The 17,098-nt window shown below is 42.0% G+C and overlaps 1 protein-coding gene across 5 annotated transcripts in view; it reads right to left on the bottom strand.

Moving 5' to 3' along the window:
- The window catches only part of LOC105482130 (pleckstrin and Sec7 domain containing 3), a 710,412-nt gene that overhangs the window by 689,597 nt on the left and 3,717 nt on the right, over positions 1-17,098 (bottom strand). For all 5 annotated transcript variants that reach the window (XM_071068564.1, XM_071068551.1, XM_071068554.1 and 2 more), the window contains exon 3: positions 12,008-12,071. The gene's annotated coding sequence lies outside the window, so the exon portion shown is untranslated. The remainder of the gene's footprint in view (positions 1-12,007; positions 12,072-17,098) is intronic.

The following is a 17,098-nucleotide window of genomic DNA, read 5'->3' as shown; positions in this document are numbered from 1 at the left end:
GGGGAGGGGGGCTTCACCCCACCACAGTGGGAAGGCAGCTGCAGTAGAGCTGAGGCAGGAGGTGGGATTTGACTCCAGAGGTGGGGCTCAGACACCGGACCAAATTGAGGACTAGCTAAAACAGAGAGGAAGCAGAAGTACCTTTCCATGGCACTCCTACCAGGATGCCATTTCAGTTTACCATTGCCATGGCAACTCCTGGAAGTTACGATCCCTTTCCATGGCAACAACCTGATGACCTGGAAGTTACCACCCTTTTTGGAGAAATTTCTGCATAATCCACCCCTTAATTTACATATAATTGAAAGTGGGTATAAGTATGACTGCAGAACCGCCTCTAAGGTGCTACTCTGGAGAAACTGTCCATGCAGCAGCCCTGCTTTGCAAGGAGCAGGACCTCTGCTGCTGCTGCACACTGCCGCTTCAATAAACTTTGCTGCCTAACACCACTGGCTCACCCTTGAATTCTTTCCAGGGTGAAGCCTCCCAAGTTCGGGGCTCTCCTGCTCTGCATCAGAACCAGGTGGAGAGCTTGGCACAAGCATAAGGAGTGGGTCGCAACGGCAAGGCCAGGTCAGCCTGACATGGTGCCTTGGTGTACAGTACCTTCCACCAGTGGCGGGCTCAGGAACACATTCTTCCCTTGGGCCAAGGGGATAGCCCACAGCTGGACATTGTCATTTACAAAGAAGGATGCTTTTCAAAGGCCTTCATCCAGGGCAAGCCTAGCACCCCCCACAGAAAGGACTGGAGGTAGACCTTTGTCAAAGGAACTCAGGGTTAAAAGAGGTTGAAACTGGCCATCCAGGAAAGTCAAGATCTACCTCATCTGGCAGGAATTCAGTTGGAGGTACCCAAAGGGGATTCCTTAAAAACTCATAAAAGCCTCCCTACCTCTCAGAAAAGGAGTGGGTTGTGGGGATCCACCACACTCAGAGAGTGCTCACACGGATGAGCTTGGGGCTGGGCCACCAGGAGCTGTGCTGTGCCTCATCTCCCCTTCCCAGGGCCAAAGTGATGAGCTGTCTAGGGTGGGGGGAGTCAGGGGTCTGGGCAGGGATCAAGCAGGACAGCAAGATGGGAACAAAGAACAGACGTGCATTCATCTAGATTTCTGATGTTTTGATACCAGGGGTCTTGCTGACTGCCTCTTCCAGGGTTAGCCAATTCCTAAAAATAGTAAATGAGGCTGGGTGCGGTGTCTCATGCCTGTCATCATAGCACTTTGGGAAGCCAAGGGGTTTGAGGCCAGCCTGGGCAACATGATGAAACCCCATCTCTACAAAAAATACAAAAATTAGCTGGGCATGGTGGCACAAGCCTATATTCCCAGCTACCCAAGAGACTGAGATAGGAGGATCGCTTCAGCCCAGGAGGTTGAGGCTGCAGTGAGCCATGATCTCTCCACTGCACTCCCACCTAGGTGACAGAGCCAGACTGTCTAACAACAACAACAAAAAGATAGTAAATGACTCATATGGGAACGTGCCTTTCATGTGCAAAGCAACCAATCCAAAGCCCTCAGCCCATCACCTTCTCTATCAGACTTTCACACTCCAAGCCACTAGCCCTTGCCCTAATCACGCCAGGGCCTGGGTCCAGAAAACTAGAGACAGCCTTCATCACCCCAGAGCCTTCAGAAATTGCTCAAACCAGCCAGCCTAAGCCTGCCCACCCTGCCTTGCCCATTTCCACAGAAACTAGAACAAAGGTGCTTGTCCACATTTTTCCTTCGCTCCCTCTGCCTTCGGACCAACCCTGGTGCTTCCTGGCATGGCCTGTCCTGACTCCTGCCTTTGGGGAACTGAGAGTAAACACTTCCTCTTGCCTGACAGTCATGTCTGCATCTGCACATCTTATCATACTCGAGTAAATCAAAATCCTGGTACCCTACTAACAGGAAGCCACCCCAATGTAGGCTTTCCAGATGAAGCAGGCTCAGGAGAATAAGAAGCTTTCCCCCCAACTGAGACCCAGCCCCCCTTTTTTGGAGTCAGAGTCTTGCTCTGTCAGGCAGGCTGGAGTGCAGTGGCACCATCTTGGTGGAGCTACCCCTTTGAATGAGGCTTCAGATTTGACTGTCAGATGAGACAATCAACTACTGACATGAGACTGTCCTGGAAACTAATAGTTTTAGAAGACTTTTTGTTCTTGAAAAATAGAAGGGCATGGAAAAGCTGTAGGATCCATCTGAGTCTGCAAGTTTCTGGGAAGAAACAGTAAGTTTGAAGGATACAGTGGGTGGAAAGGATCAAGTTGTTTTCAGCTTGAATCATTTTGAGTTCAGCGTACTGAAGGCTCTGGTTACATAACAAAAACGCACAAATATATCACCATCAGGTTATGTGAGACAGGAAGTTCTTCTTACTGATAATGCAATATTTTAAGTGACGATATTTCAGAACATTCCAGAGAAAAGCATTTTGAGAGACAGTTGTTTGTAGTGGCGTTTTAAAGTACAATCTCACACTAGTAGTGAATTTATTAACCTTGGTTGTATGAAAAAATGTCTTCTCTTTTCTCCAGTTGTAAGTATAACTAGAATTGAAAATTTCTCTGAAAAATGCCTGAATTAGAGGCCTGACTACATACTGAAAGCCTTGAAACATCCTTCAACCTTCAATTCCTCTTTCGGCAATTGCTCTTAATGAAATAACTGAAAAGATGCAACAAATATTTACTGTAAGGATGTTTATTGGAGTATTGTTTACAGTGCTATAAATTGGCATCATCCTCAATTTTCAATAACAGAATTTCAGATAAATAAATCATAGTGTATTCATCCCAAATGAATGCTGCCCTGTTATGTAAAATGATGTTGTTGATCAGTGTTTTTCAAAATTTTAAAAATTATTATCTCTCTAAAGAGCCTGGTTTAGTCTGTTCTCATGCTGCTAATAAAGACATACCCAAGACTGGGTAATTTATAAAGGAAAGACGTTTAATTGACTCACAGTTCCACATGGCTGGGGATGCCTCATAATCATGGTGGAAGATGAATGAGGAGCAAAGTCACATCTTACATGGAGGCAAGCAAAGAGAGCTTGTGCGGGGCAACTCCCCTTTATAAAACCATCAGATCTTGTGAGACTTATTCACTATCAGGAGTCAGCATAGGAAAGACCCACCCCCGTGATTCAATTACCTCCTACCAGGCCCCTCCTATAACATGTGGGAATTATGGGAGCTACAATTGAAGATAAATTTGGGTAAGGACATAGCCAAACCATATCTGAGCCTTTTTGGACTCTTTTTTTCCTAATTGTCACCCACCAACCCCTTCTTCCCCATGAAATTTTAAGACCACAAATATATATCTGTTATGTACTATGGCCCTTTGGAGGAGCCACAGATCATTGTAATATCTAAGTTTTTTCACCCCAAACAATACCTTTTTGCCAACTTGGGGATGATATGAAACCTATTGAGAATGCATGTTGTTGATGAATATTGACATGGAAAAACATTCATGGTATTTTGGGAAGTAAAAAAACTAGAGCATACAAAATAATCTATTTTCACGTATTTGTAAATAGGTATAGAAAAACTTATAGAAGTTTCTATAAAAACATATTAATACTGGTTATCTCTGGGTGGAAATTAGACCTAGTATATATTAATCTCCTGTTATATGTGGGTATTTTTCATGTCATTTAACACTTATAATCATGCTGTGAGAAACTGGAGACCTACTGGGAGACCCGTGTGTGGTAGTGAGCACCATGTTTGGCCTAAGTTGACATTCAGTAAATGATAGCTATTTTTATTATTATCTTAGAGGCTATCTTTAAGAGACAGAATATGTTTTTAATTAATACGGCATAGATGAAATGGTATGATGACCCAAGGAGCCAGATTGCCCAGGTTCAAATCTTTGCTCTGTTGGCTAGGTGGCCTTGGAGAGTCACTTAATCTCTGGCATTCAGCTCCTTCACTCATTAAGTGACTATGATGACAGTAATTACAGCTAGTCACAGGGTTGTTGTGAAAACTAAATACATTAGTCCTTATAAATGCTTGGAATAGCATCTGGTATATAACTAGCACTCAATAGATGTTAGCTTTTTATTCTTACTTAGTCTTTACAATGAATCTGTGAGGGGAATATAATTATTTTCATTTTGCAGATGAGAAAATTGAAGCTCAGAGAAGTTGAATAACGGAATGATTGCTGAGGGTGAGGACATCAGAAAAGGATGAGGCACCAGGTGTCCAGAAGTAAGGCGAAGGACCCAGGAGTTGGGTCATAAGAAGTGAAAAGATACCAGAGATGAGTTTTTGCATTTCCTTTCCATGTCTATTGTGAATATTGCCTACACGTATGTATAATATGTATTTCACATATCCACATACACATCTGTCATGTGCTCCCCATGGTCCCTCCTGGAGACCACAGAGGAACAATAGGATTGGGGAAAGTACGTAACCTTGGGGTTGAATTCTGTCTCTGATGCTCCCTGGTTAAGCGGCCCTAAAGGATATATCCTTCCTCTGAGCCAACATTTCCTTACTTGTCAAAAAGGAGATATAACACCCACCTCTTGAAGTTAGTAAAAATTAAATAAGAAAATAAAAACAGCCACCATGTAAAGAATTCCAGGCATGCAAAAGGTACCATGCAAGCTATTTTACATGAATAACACAATAGACCCTCAAAAAATACTATTTTCCCTTTCCAGCATCCTTCCTTGTCCTAGTTGAATGAATCATGTTGCATGATAATGGATAATTCTTGCCAAATGCTAATCAAGGAGATACTTTATTTATTTGCTGTTCACCCAATAGGTCCCTGCTGAGTTGCCTCCAGGTGCTGGTACTTGGCCAGGCATGGGGAGGGTAAGAGGAAAAAACACCTCATCCCAGCTTTGGAGAGTATTTGGTCTAGTGAAAGAAACAGTCACATAAGTCACTAGAGTATAATGTGATGCAACACGCCATGGGATAGTCATATGATATATTTAAGTGGCTTTAATAACATGTGATTTCAGCTACAAACTCTCCCGAATAAGCCTGTCCTCATTGTGCCTTCCACTGACAAAGGATACTGTATTAGTCCATTTTCACATTGCTATAAAGACACTACTAGAGACTGGGTAATTTATAAAGAAAAGAGGTTTAAGTGACTCACAGTTCCGCATAGCTGAGGAGACCTCAGGAAACTTACAATCATGGTGGAAGGGAAGCAGGCATGTCTTACGTAGTGGCAGCCAAGACAGCATGTGAAGGAGGAACTGTTAAACACTTATAAAATCATCAGATTTCGTGAGAACTCCCTATCACAAGAACAGCATGGAGGAAACCATACCCGTGATCCAATCACCTCCCACCAGGCTGACACATGGAGATTATGGGGATTACAATTTAAGATGAAATATGGGTGGGGACACAGAGCCAACCATATCAGATACTGTCTCTGGGATTTGCAACTATTGCTAGGGATCATTAGCACTTGCTTGTCTTACTTTCTAGGAAGTTCTTGTTCCAATAAATTGCAGTTGTTCTCTTTCCTCCAACCTCTCTGTTACAGAGATAGAAAACAGTGTAGTATTTCTCCTGCAAGTGATTGCCTTTCCCTTCTTCACAACCTTTCTCAAGGGCTAGAAACTCTAGAAACTGTAAATTAGGTTAAACAAACCCAGAACACAGCATTTCCAAGGCTGAGAAAGTGGACCAATAAATCTCTTTAGATTTACAATACATATATGCCCCCAGGGTGACTAAAAAGAAGGAAAACTTGCAGCTAAAATTTAGTTAGGTAAAAAGAAAACATGCTATGACCAAAGGCTTTAAACAATGGAGAGGGTTATCTTCCTTACAGAAATTCCCTGGAATGATGAAGAAAGAGTTGCTTCCAATAAATGAAGAAATGTACAACATAACTTTTTCAATATCTTCTTTCTCCAACTTAATGGGGAGGCATAAACTGATAACACTCAGTTCATACAAGTTTTTATTGAGCATCTACTCTGCCAGGGTCTGGCCACTGAAATACATCAGTGAAACAAAATCTTCAAAACCCCTGCCCTTGTTGGGCTTACATTTCTAGTTGGAGGAAGCAGACATAAACATAATAATAGGTAAAGCATATCTTAAAATGTAGTAATTGCTACTGAAAAAATATGCAGCTAGTTAGGAAATAGGGCTAGCTGGGGCATGGGGAATAGGGAAACTGTAATTTTAAATGGAGTAGTCAGAGTAGGTTTTACTGAGGTGCTATTAAGCAAAGTCCTGAATTAGGTGACAGACAAAGTTTTGTTAGCAGCTGAGGTAATGAGTTCCAGACAGATGGAACAGCCTTATGAAAGCTCTAAGTTTGGAATGTCCCCAGTGAGTTTGACAGGTCATCCATGTATGGATGCAGAGGGAGACAAATGTGGTTTTAGTTTATCATTTATCATTGTGGATTCCAGTTTATCCTGCTTTCTTCAACTTCAGGTCCAGTCCTCCCTCTCAATTACCTGTCCAGGTGACCTACAACAACTTCAGGTCCACCACCAGATGCCAAGCCAATAGCTTCTCATAAACTTCTCCAGCACCCCTGACACCTAGATAGGTTCTAATCCTTGAACTAATTCCCTCACTTCCTATCACTCATAGTGGTTCTGATCTTCTGATTGAACCCTAAGCAATACAACATCCAAGTGAGATGTCAGGTAGGTAGCTAGATAAAAGAGTCTTAAGTTCAAGGGAAAGTTTCCAGCTGGATGTATAAATTTGAGAGTTATCAACGTATAACTGGTATTTAAGGACATGAGGCTGGATTATGTCACCCAAAGAGAGAGCATATAAGCAGCAGAAGAAGAGGTATAAGAACCAGGCCCCGGGGCACTCGTAGTAAAGATGTCAGGGAGGAAACAGCCAAGGAGACTGAGAAAGAACAGCCAATGAGATAGAAGGAAAATTGGAAGAGTACAGAAAATGTAAAGGGAAAAAAGTGTATCAAGGAGGATGCAGTGATCACTTGGGTCAAATGCTGCCAACTGTTGAGTAAGACTGAGAATTGATCACTGTGTTTGGTAATACCAAGGTTATTACTGATATTTTCAAGAATGGTGTGCTGAAGTGGTATGAATAAAAGTCTGATTGCAGTAGACTTCAAGAGGACATAGGATAAGGATTGGAGAAGATAATTCTTTTGAGAAATTTGTAAAGAAAATCAGAGAACTGGTGAGGAAAAAATGAGGTCAATTAAGAATTGATTTTTTAAAACAAGAGAGATAAAGCCTGTTTTCTCATGGGAAGGATTCAGTAAAGAAGAATAGTGGTGAAATTGGAGAAGAGGAGAATAATTTCTGTGGAAATACCTTTAAATGGTGGTAGGTAATAGGATCTACTTCATATGGACAGGTGTTATCTTTAGAAAGAAGCATGGGGACCTCATGGAGCAAGGAGTGTGGGTTCACATGCTTACCGGTTAGATGAGTAGAAGGATTTCAGAAAGTCTCTGCTACTGGCCTCAGTTTTCCAGCAATACAGAAAACAAGGCCATCAACTGAGAGATAGCTTAGGGGAAAAAAAATGAAGGTTTTAAGAGAAAAGGCAGGAAACAGTTCTGTAGGAGAGAAGGAGAATATGTGAACTAGGGAAATACAGTATAATGACCGGTAGTATTAAAGGCCTGCTTGAGGATGGTGGTCATGAATTTAAAGTGAGACCGTGTAATGTGAGTATGTGTGAGCCAGGCTCAGCTGCACAAATGCAGGAGCAGAGTAGAGTGATGGGAGTGTTTAGCCAGACTTATGATTTTCATAAATAAGATGAATAAAGAGAAGAATACGCAAGTGAAGAGGAGGCTTTATGCAAATGAGTGATTGTAACAACTAGCCATAGAATTTTAATTGGGTAAGTTGGTGGGGAAGACAAGATGGGAATAAATAAAGAAGAGAATAGGTGACAAAAATCAATGGAATGGAGGTCTCACTGGGGGGTCTTCACTTTGGAATGAAGGTGCTAGAAGGAGTGAACTAGAAACACAGGAGGTGGAGGTTGGAGAATGGCATGTGTGAGATACATGGAGATCTGGATTTGTTGGTAACAATATGGAAGTGAATGGCTGAGACAGGGCTGAGGACAAGACCAGTAACTAAAGGTACTGACAAACCAGGACATTGCAAGAATCACCTATGCATATATTGACATCAACAAGAAGTAATGTAGGAAAAGTATTCAAAAGAGTGATAGTGATTCAGGAGCTAAAAGTGATCCAAAAATAGGGGAGCTTGACTGTTCTGATAACCTCCTATTCACTCCACTGATGAAAGAGGGCTCTCCTGCCTTAAATAGTGTGAGGTGACTGAACACCAGATACCCAGCACTGGACAGATGGAATTGGTAGCACTTTATCCGTCACATATACTCACAGCGCCGGACACTGCATGCCTTCCAGAACAGGGTCACACAGGGGTCGCACTCAGAAATTGAGTGAACCAGCAGACTGTGGGAGACAAGTTTTGTAGTAACAGAAGGATGAGGTACCCCTTTATTCTCATGGGAGGACATAACTGGTTTATTTGAATCACTTCACAGACTAGCAGGCAAATGAAACTTGTAAGGTTGAACAGGTGGAGTGCAGCTGTCTGGCTGGTAAGGGAACTAGGTGGATGGGGAACCTTTCCCACTGGGGGAGGGGTATATCTGGTCAAAGTAAGTTCATTCATGGTCAGGCCTTTGGGGCCCTGTGAGACTCAGAGACATCAAGGCAGCACTTGAAATTTTACACCTTACAATATACTTGACAGAGGTTGATGACTTCAACAACGAGAGGTGGTGGGTGACACAGTCTGATGGCATGGGATTTAAAGCAGTCTGATGGCATGGACTTCAAAAGTGGGAGATCTTAGGGTAAGGGAGAAAGTGTGCAAGGAGTAATGAGGGCACAGAGGACACCTTCCCCACCCACAATGTGAGACAGGTGCAGGAGAAGCAGAGCCCTCAAAGGAGATGCAGACTTGAGTTAAGCAGTGAAAGGAGCATTCGGAAAAACACTGTGAGGATATGGAGAAGTCAGCTGATGATGAATTGTGAGTTCCAAGGGCACACAGTAGAAGGATTTTAGGAGTTGGGAGGAATGAAAGATGAGGTGAAAGAGAGACGTGCAAAACTATATGGTGAGCAGTTACAGGAGATAACTGGTGACCCAGGGATCTGGGGCTTCTCGTGATGACAGACACAAACAAGGATGAAAGATCCAGTGAGGTTGGGCATGAAGGTTTCAAGATGGATACTGGATACTGGTGGCAAAGCTGACTACTTAATGGATAGGGAGAAAGAGACAGTCTGGTCGGCTCTGTCCCTTATTATTTATTAAATATTGAATTAATACCTGGGTTTCACTCTCTGTGTGTGTGAAATGAGGGAGTCGGAATAGAAGATTTCATAGATACCTTTTAGCCCATAATACAAGATTTTAGGTCGGGTGCGGTGGCTCACACCTATAATCTCAGCATTTTGGGAGGCTGAGGCAGGTGGATCACCTGAGGTCAGGAGTTCGAGATCAGCCTGGCCAACATGGTAAAACCTAATCTCTACTAAAAATACAAAAATTAGCTGGGCGTGATGGCACTTGCTTGTAATCCCAGCTACTTGGGAGGCTGAGGCATAAGAATCGTTTGAACCCAGGAGGCAGAGGTTGCAGGTTGCAGTGAGCCAAGATTGTGCCACTGCACTCCAGCCTGGGGGATAGAGTGAGGTGTCTCCAAAAAAAAAAAAAAAAAAAAAAAAAGACTTTAGGCAGAGTTTGCACAGCCACGGTATCAGGAGAATGACTTGCCCAATCTGCTGCAGCAGCACCGTTAGGCCAACATAGCTATGCTTAGCTCCCCCAATATGTACTGTACACACTTTCTGTAAGCAAAGCCAAGTCAGAGTCATTCAAGGCCATTCCTTCCTTTCAACTTGCCTCATTTTGCTTCTGACTCTTTTAGTACCAACTTTACTTCTGGCTTCCAACTTCTCTCCTTGCCTTGATTATTGGGTTTTCTGCACACATCTCTCTTCCCTACTATGATTGTAAAGGTCCAGGGTTCTGATTCTCCACTTGAGTCTTCATCTCATCCCTGTTGGATCCAACCAGAGTCACCCCAGAAAACCTCAGTTCCTCCACAGCCAAGACACTCCCTACCCCAGCCTGGGCAAGACTAACCCAGTTACCACATTCTGAAATCTCCCTGGCTGACCTGTATTTGTTTACTAAGGGAGGGAAGTCTCCCTCTCTCCAAACACAGACACCCTTTACCAAGCACAAGCAGAAAGGCTCTGTTCATGAATATCCTGAGATACAGGGTGTAAGCCCTGGAACAGAAGCAGCCCTAGTTTCAAAGACAGTCTTAGTTCAAAGACTTTTCTCTCCTTCTCTTGAGCCAATGCTTTTCCTTCCAACAGCCTACTGATGCAAGAAGTGGTTCCTCAGCTAGCGAGTCTGCATAATATTGCAGGAAGTTCACAGGCTTTCTTAGACCCATCCAAAGAGGGATCTTTTAAAATCCCATAGACATCTTACGGTTTCTCTGATTTGGCCAGAATTTCTTCATGGGGATTTCATGTTCTCCTTTTTGGAGAGAAGACGAGCACCCAGAAGAGGGTGGAAAGGCTCCATTCCTTTCCCCATCTCAGGAAAATGAAATTCCAAGGACAGAGATCGGGGGAAAATCACATCTTGATCCTTGGCAAAATCGAAACTATTAGGCTTAGCATATCCTGTTATGAGTAAGGAAAAAAAGTAGAATTCTCTATTCTCTACACCCCACCTCCCCCTCACCCCCCCAAAACATATCCCATTCTCATGACTGAAGGAGTTATTCTGAGACGCTTATCTCTTCATATCTACAAAAGTACATCAAATATTCCCCAGACAGTCCTATGACCTCGTCACCTCCACCCTTGCCAGCCCACATTCATTTTTAAAATCTCACTCCTAGCTTATATCCTGCTCATTAACAGAATTGTGATGATGGAATTAGGCTGAAACCGTGTCTACATTCCACCCAGTCTCTAACACACTGATATTTGGTCATTGTTATTAATGACACTAACTGTAACGTTTATGCTCTTTAAGAATGTATAGCATGACATGAGGTTGCATGCTTTCTAATCTTTTTTTTTTCCAATTATTTATAAACTTTCACATTCTGTGTGGTCATCATTTGCCTTCAAAGGGAACACTGACATTTTCTGTTAGCAACTGCTCTGCATGGAATTGGTTATCTAATATGTCTGGTCAACAAATCTCTCTTTCACATTTAATAAACTGCAATGATTTCACATTCAGGTAGTTCCCTACTTACTTGAGGGCAAAGGGCTCTACAGAAGCTAAGTTAGTAGATTTGATTACAAAAACAAAGGAGATTTTTATAAGTGGAAAATAAAAGGTCTTTTTTTCTAACTCTGTCTTTCGAAGTTTCAATGTCCAGCCTTTCTTTGGAAACACATGGCATCTTAATGTTTTTACTGGTCACAATTTTCTTTGAAATCCATTTGTCATCAACTCAATGCTTTTGCCATGATTCCATCTCTGTAACCATGAGATATTAAATGAAGGGCAAAAATCAAAGTTTCTATTCCATTTTATTAAAACAGAACTAGATCTGAATCAAGATAAACTTGAGTTTTCTATTTAAAAAAAATCATCCCTCAATGTATGTTCATGAAAACTGTGTATTCAACCAGCCAATATTTCAGAATATATTGAAAGAAAGCATAACTCACAGGTCATTAACCTGCCTAAGTCCTCAAATACTGTGCCACTGGTCACTTGATTTTATGCTAGAGTAGGTTTAGATGGTGAAACAAAAAAAGTTTTCCTGATTCTCCTGCCTCCAAAGGAAAACATGCCGCAAAGCCGCCTAGCAAAATACCCCAAATTACCTCTGCTATTATGCAAGAATTTCCTTTGCACAGTTATGGATATAACAAAGACAGAATTTTGAAGGACCCAAACACTTTTTCCTAAAATATATTCTTGCTAGTATTCCGCTTCAGATGGAAGTTTAAATCCTAAGCAGTGACTTACCAGGCTTGCATCTGTCAGCTCTTTGAAGAGGTTTTGCTTTGGTTTTGAGGGGTTATGTCTGAAACTTAAAATATAAAATACTTTCAGTTAAGCTGTCCGGCATGATTGACTTTGTTTATTCCAGTCATTCCATTCCAGTGAAAATTTCAATCCCTTCTCTCTGTAAAATCTTCAAGTTATTTTCTTCCTCATCCTCCTTCTCTCCTAGACTCCAGGCCATGGATGAAAAAACACACGATCTTGGCTCACTTGTTAAGGAAAAGGTGTAAAATGTACATGTAATCAAGCAAACAAGGAATTGACAGTTGCAAAATGATTTAAAATTTTTCAAATAGACATAGCTAACCCTATGAGCTCTCTGCTTATATATATTTGGCAAGAGAATAAGCTTTTTCAGTGCAGGAATGATATAAGTACAGGAAGGGACATTTCTGCAAGTCAAACAGAGAGAGAGAAGAGGAGAAGATTCGAAAAGGTGCCAGAGGGTAATTGGACTCTGGCTCTGACAGTTGATCCAAAGCACGCCACAGGAAGTGCACTGGTTAGCTAAAGTTAGAAAAACAGTGGCCTCTGATGGAGCCCCAGATGTCACATCAATTACTTATGGTACAGAAACTTGCAGTTTATTTTGACAGTCATTCAAGTTAAAACACGAGATGAGAAGGGTGCAAGAGAAAAGCCATTTTAGGCCTAATTGTTTCATTTCTATAAACAAGGTCAAAAGGTCTCATTTTATTATTATCCTCTGTCCTTGCTTCCCAGCACGGTTTATTTTTCGTCTCCTATTTTAAAGATGCAAACATATTTTAACAAGGTTCATCTTTAACAATTCTGTATCAAAATGGAAATTTTTGTTTTCTGGCTTCTTCTACGTTGATATAAGCAAACAATCTTACAGTATTTATTTTCATAATCAGTATTGAACAAACATGTTACAACTGGGAAAAATCCTCCTGTTCTGTAGGGAGCAGTTTTGCCCACTGGGCACATACAATATAGGCTAGAATTACAGACACTGGGTAATGAGAAGCTCAAGTTCTTCCTCTAAGTACTATGTTCATTTATTTTCTTTTTTTTTTTTTTGAAACGGAGTCTCGCTCTGCCGCCCAGGCTGGAGTGCAGTGGCCAGATCTCAGCTCACTGCAAGCTCTGCCTCCCGGGTTCACGCCATTCTCCTGCCTCAGCCTCCTGAGTAGCTGGGACTACAGGCGCCCGCCACCTCGCCCGGCTAATTTTTTGTATTTTTTAGTAGAGACGGGGTTTCACCGTGTCAGCCAGGATGGTCTCGATCTCCTGACCTCGTGATCCGCCCGTCTCGGCCTCCCAAAGTGCTGGGATTACAGGCTTGAGCCACCGCGCCCGGCCACTTATTTTCTTTTACGCCGTTTTTACAAATATGAGTACAGCCAAGGAAATTAGCACATGTGGGTATACCCAAAGACTAATGACAAGCTGATCCTCAAGAAAACCAGACAGAAAGACTGAACCCTTGATACAGGATTTTTCTCGGCCCCTTTGTCAGACTTGCAGCAGGGGGAGTGTCATCTACTTGGCCTAACGTGCTCAGCCCCTGGCGGGAAGGAGCATGTGAGTGAGTGAGTGCAGGGCCCAGTTGGCTGCTTTGAGTGCTGACACGGAGCAAACTCCATGCAGGGCCCACGGCCAGACCAGGCGTATCACCCTGAGGGGAACGCAGTGGCTCCCAGGCAGGGGTGCCCCGTGACTCCAAAGTGCCAGAGGAGGTTTTAGTTTGCTAATTAGCTCTTTTAGTTCTGCCATCTGAAGCCCAACAGACTGTGGTGTGTTAGCAAGCTCAGTCGGCCCTTTGACTCGTTCTGGCCCATGGCTCTGGGACTGTCTTGGCCCTGCCACTGCTTCTGTTGTGTGGGGTGGCTGCCCTCTACCAGCGAGGGCAAAGGGCAAGTGTTACAGCCCTTCTGGGTACCCATGCTTGGTGGGTCCCAAGTTCTTGTCCAGTGTCCAAGAAGAATGAGGTCACACTAACTATTGAAGGGTGATGAGGGCAGAGAATTTTATTGAGTGACAGATCAGCTCTCAGCAGAGAGGGGAACTGGAGAGGGGACGGTAAGGTCACGTTGTCTTTGCCAAAGTCAGGTCATCTCTTCTTGATGTGGCTGAATCTGGGGCTAGGGGCGTGCATGCTGATTGGTTTGTGAGCATGAAAAAAAAGGTTAAAACAAAAGCACCAGTAAAAGGTGGGCACAGTGTAAAAACAATTAGGGAAGGGTAGGTATATGTAAAATAGTTGAAGGCCGGGGCTCAGTCAAAGGAAAGTATGCTAAACGGAAGACAGGTTCTCAACCCAGTCCGTGGATTGGGCTTGTAGCTTGGCCTTCAGGCTTTAAATTATTTTTGACTTGAAGGTGGGGTTTCACTGGGGACCTGACCACTCCTGTCTGCCTAGGATTTCTCTGCTTTCTGCCTCTATCACCCTGATTCTTTCCAGATTTGGTATTTATTGGGTTTGCAGAGACCTCTAGTGTGCTTCATCTCGTGATAAGGTGGGGTAACACCCAGAACAGACGGTGATGGTGAACTTGGGCAAGGTCAATGCAAATTGAAGGGAGGAAAAAGAAAACATTTGGGGGGAGTTTCTTGAACTTTGAGTAGCATATATTTGGTGGAATAACAACAATAACACACAGGTAAAAGCAGAATAAAATCAAAGATAAGTAAAGTGGAAGGTTCCATTTGCCAGAAACTACCTGTTAAAGATAGTTCCCATGGTTTTCATTTTAAGTAATAGTACAAAATTATGTGAAAAATACATTTAGCAAGGAACTGAGTCAAAGGCAGTTTTACTATTCCATATTTCCTCAAACGAGTAGGCCTGTTGTGTTATATTATCTGCTGTCTAAGCACAAAAACAAATGACCATGAATCAATATCAAGATATTAAGATAATTATTCTATTGAGTTTTTAATTATTATTTCCTCAAGCGCACATTTGTGGTCTCATTTCCTAGCTATATTTTATGTAGTTTTATATAAATTCATGAAAATTTCTCAAAACATGGATGTTTCATAATGTCACTGGATGGTGGATCTTCATTTATGCCTCAATACACATTCATTGAAAACATTTTGCAGTCCTAATGGAAAACCAAGAGGAATCCTAGCAAAGGTCTCCTTGAAGTTAGCAAACCTAATTGAAATATTTTGTACAATAGAACATTGTTTTCATTTGTGACATAAATTCATTCTTATCTACTTCCTGAGTTGATTTTGTATTTATCGGAGCTATATATAAACAGCTCCCAAAAGTCAGCCTACTTCACTGACAAGGACTCTGATTTCCGTTCAGTTAAGGCAGCTATCTCTGCTTTGTTATTGCCGTATTTTTTCCTCTTCTCTCTTTTCTGCTCTCTCTCTTCGATGAAGGTCACCTCTCTCTCTTAGCCATGTCTCAGAATCTATTCCACTTCTCTGATATTTTCTAAGTCAGATAGAGAAGGATGCTACGTCTCTCTTCATTGTGATATTTTATTTTGCAACAGTTATAAGGGACACATCTAAAGATTTTAAGTAGTAGTAATCTCATGTCTTTTTCCTTTTTCCTAATTTTTTTCATGATAAAGACTTATTGTACAAAATTTGGAAATTCCAGAAATGTACAAAGTACAAAAATGGTAATACAGATCACATTACCATCAGCCAGAGATAATCTCTCTCAATCAGTTCTTTTTTTCCTATTCACATATTTATTTTTAGTAATATTTGGATAGCATTGTGTCCTGTTCCACCTACCACTATAAGCATTTATGTCTCCATATTCTTAAATGTGATTTTAATTTCTACATAATACTTATAATTTGTTTCATTCTTCCCCCATTTATTTTCCAGTTATTCATTATTTTAAATAATGTTATTGAGAGCATCTTTCTTGTAATTTTCAAGTTATCCTTCTTCATTAAGAGAAACTGATTATTCCAGTAATTCTATACACATAATTTCAGTGACCTAGGGGGAATGAGGGGCCCAGAGAGACTCTATGACTTGCCTGAGGCCATATAACTACTTATTGGAAGTGTGGAGTTCTTTGATATTTTCAGTTTCTTTGTCTATCATGATCAAACCCTAGGCTTTTTAATTGTCTTTTTTAAAACCAGTTTCATTCCATTTTATAACAACTCCTGCCACTGCATTCCCATCCTTTCCTTGCAGCCCCACCCAAAAGCCACCTGCCTGGTCCCTAGGGCTTCCCTCTTTCCATTTGCCCTGCATACCACTATCAGGTGATTCAGATTATCCTCCTAATATTACTATCAGGTTCAAAAATGTCATTGACCGCTTAGTGAAACCCTGCATGAAATATAAACAACTTGCCTTACTCCCAAAGCCCCACTTTTCCCTTCAGTCTTTCCTCATCCACTCCCACTTGTCTGCTGTTCCCTATCCTTCTTCTTATATTTCTTTCTTTTTTTTTTTTTTTTTTTGAAACAAAGTCTCGCTCTGTTGCCCAGGCTGGAGTGTAGTGGCACAGTCTTGGCTCACTGCAACCTCCACCTCCCAGGTTCAAGCGATCCTCCTGCTTCAGCCTCCCAAGGAGCTGGGATTACAGGTGCATGCCACCATTCCCAGCTAATTTTTGTATTTTTAGTAGAGACGGGGTTTCACCATGTTGGCCATGCTGGTCTCGAACTTCTGACCTTAAGAGATCTGCCCACTTTGGCCTCCCAAAGTGCTGGAGTTACAGGTGTGAGCCACTACACCCAGCCTTCTCCTTAGATTTCTTAACCAATCAGAATACTCCTTTGTTCCTCCTCATCTCTTTAACTTCACGCAGTCCTCTAAAGCCCAGTGTGAGTCTCATATATTCCATGAAATAGAATGAACTTCCCACTGTGTCTGAAATTGTTCGACTTGAGTTCTAGTCTGTAATGAACCACTTTCACTGGAAAATGTGGGGGCAAATAATTAACTCTGCTGAGCCTATTTCTGCATACGAAAAATAAGAATAATTACAGTAATACCTGTCCTATCAACCTCCCAAGATCCTAGGAAGGATTGGATATGCATTACAAAGTTTTGGTGAGCTACTAACTGGTATACAAATGAGGGACAATATTC

Source organism: Macaca nemestrina, chromosome 8 (genome assembly GCF_043159975.1).
Source record: "Macaca nemestrina isolate mMacNem1 chromosome 8, mMacNem.hap1, whole genome shotgun sequence".
Lineage (NCBI taxonomy): Eukaryota > Metazoa > Chordata > Mammalia > Primates > Cercopithecidae > Macaca > Macaca nemestrina.
Note: the sequence above shows the minus strand (reverse complement) of the source record. Positions and strands in the feature narration are given on the sequence as shown.